Source organism: Lipophrys pholis (genome assembly GCF_963383615.2).
Source record: "Lipophrys pholis genome assembly, chromosome: 19".
Lineage (NCBI taxonomy): Eukaryota > Metazoa > Chordata > Actinopteri > Blenniiformes > Blenniidae > Lipophrys > Lipophrys pholis.
Window position 1 is genome coordinate 1,328,140 of NC_137647.1, and position 2,500 is coordinate 1,330,639.

At 39.8% G+C, this 2,500-nt stretch overlaps 1 protein-coding gene across 1 annotated transcript in view; it reads left to right on the forward strand.

The window, feature by feature from the left end:
- LOC308124940 (shisa family member 6) overlaps nt 1-2,500 on the forward strand; it is a gene marked incomplete at both ends in the record, with an annotated part of 80,123 nt that overhangs the window by 15,408 nt on the left and 62,215 nt on the right. The gene's annotated exons all lie outside the window — the stretch shown is intronic.

Below are 2,500 nucleotides of genomic sequence, written 5' to 3' on the forward strand. Positions count from 1 at the left end.
CGTTCTTCACTTTGCTGTTCGGACTGGCCGGTGATTGGCAGGACAATTGAAGGCGGCGGCGGCGTGAGCAGCCCCTCGTCCTGCTCCTTTGTGTTCCACGCTGAACTCTCGATTACATCCGAGGTTCAGAGCCGCTCGCTGCCACGCAGGACAAATTGCATTTCAGGTCTTAGAACACGGAGGAAATTCACCAACAGACTGAGCACCTGAAGTTCACCGCCTCCGACTCGCACACACAAACTCCCCAAAGCCTCCAGTGAAATCAATTAAAAATCAAGTGCTTCAGACTTCCATCGTCTTTTTTCCTCCGAGGAGCCAAAAGCGCTGCGGCTTTATGGCGCTTTTAAATTTAATATTTTAGTTACTGTGGAGAGAAAGAGCATTCTGGATAAATGGATGATGTGAATCTGCCGATTGCCTCGCTGGCTTCCTTCAGCATCACGTATTGACGAGCCGATAATGTTCCTCCACTGGCTTTTTTTTTTTTTTTAAAGTTTGTTTATTTTTTAGCTCAGTTTATATCCCTCTTTTCTTCATCGTTCGACAAACTTGTCACGTTTTGACATTTTCTGTTAAAAACCTATCATTTTTAATTAAACAGCAGCCACGCGACGTGGTCGTCAGCGATCGGCGCTTCATTTTCAACGCTCAGTGCGACACGTTACCGTCGAGCGTTTTAATGTTTTTACAGCTCGTAGAGATGTGCACGTCTTCAGTCACTAACCGCAGCTCTGCTGCAGTGGTGATCTATAAGGCTCGTCTGCAACCTTTACAGACAAAGAGCCAGTTTCGTGACTTTCCAAAAAAATGAAATCTAACTGGAGCCGCAAAACACGTTTAACCTTCAAAATGAGGCAAACTTAAACGTAAATATTCATTATTTCAAATATAATTTTGCTGTATGTAACGCTTACTTTAATTAAGTTATAAGGTATTTATAGGAGCTTGGGGTGAATGAAAAGCGGAGACACAGAAATAAGGTTTTGTAGGTGAATTATATTGAAAACAAAATAGTTAAACACATTGAACATATATATATAAATTAACGTTTTAAAGTGTACATGACAATAGCAAACACAACAATGACAACAATAACTACACGAAGATACGGTTAACAAAAACCCGTTTGACCTTTAGTCGGCGTTTCTTTTAGTGTTTCTGTCAAAAGAAAAGCAGAATCTTGTTTCCAAAAAAAAACAGAGTTCAGAGTTCATCAGATTCTTTTTCCAAAAACAAAGTTCATGGATCAAAAAGAGAATGGAAAAGAATCATAATCCAACAAAAATGGTATCCGGTGGATGCAACAAAGAAAAGGAATAAAGGGGGTCCTACCGGATCGGCTTGCCACCTCTCAGAGGAATACTGGGGCAGGAGGGGGGGCGACCTGATCTGAAAACAAGGTCAGGGGAAAATCTTATAAGTTTCACAAAATTAACAGTTCATGTTCATAAATAAAAATAATTTCTTTCCGGAATCAATCATCAAAACAGTTGCGCAACACAATCAACAACAATCTGAAATATAAACTTTAAATAGTGATATCCGCGATCGCGGCTCACGCTAACCCGGAAGTAGCGATTTTCACACAAAATAACTTTTTCCCACTGCGATCAGATATCTAACGTACTGGTTCGGTGGAGACTGGGCTCCAACCACTCACCGTCAAATCTGGTGAACTGTCGAGATGTGGTTTCAAAGTTATGGTTCTTTTCTGAAGGTTTGTTTGTAGTTTGAGTCAGTACGTGGTCGCAGCGGAAGCATCGACTTGCCGACCGGAAGTGACGGCTGTCGGCCATTTTTAGGCTAGCGCCACTTGTGGCGGAGGGCTGGAGTGCATCAGCCGTCTGTAGCAGACAAGGGTTACATGTACGTACAACAACCGTTATCTTATGTTACATAATGAAGTTTCAATTGAGGATGTTGGACATTCCATTACTTGTTCTGATATTTATGTTGTTCTGATTTTAGTAGTTTCACTTTTCTTTCTGCATTTCTTTTAGACACGTTTTAAATTTTAACTCCATTAATCATTTTACAGATTTTTTTTTCTTCCAATGCCTAAGATTTTCTTTTTTTTCACGAACTCTACTAATCTTAGGTTTCTTTTTAAGCTGTTTTTGCATTTTCTTCCAAATTTCCTGTGGCTTCAGCTATTTTTTCCCATTTTAGTTAGTTTAGTTTTTTATTAAAACTTGTTCAGCCAAGAGATGAGTCCGTTTGAAAATGACTCTGGTTTGCAAATAAGAGAAGCTGTTTCTATGCATCTAACTTTCTGAAAGTGTCAGCATGCCACTAGAGGGGGCTAAAGATGGACGTGTGACTCCTGGAGCTGCAGATTGAAGATCTCTGCTCTATGCTGATGAAGTTACGTTGTTTTTGTAAACCAAACATTTTTATTCATACTTTAAATGAGCTGATTCGGAAATAACATCAATGGCTGGTAATTTCTGACTTGTTATGAAGTGGATCTTCAATATTTTTCCTAAGAAGTCGTTTAATT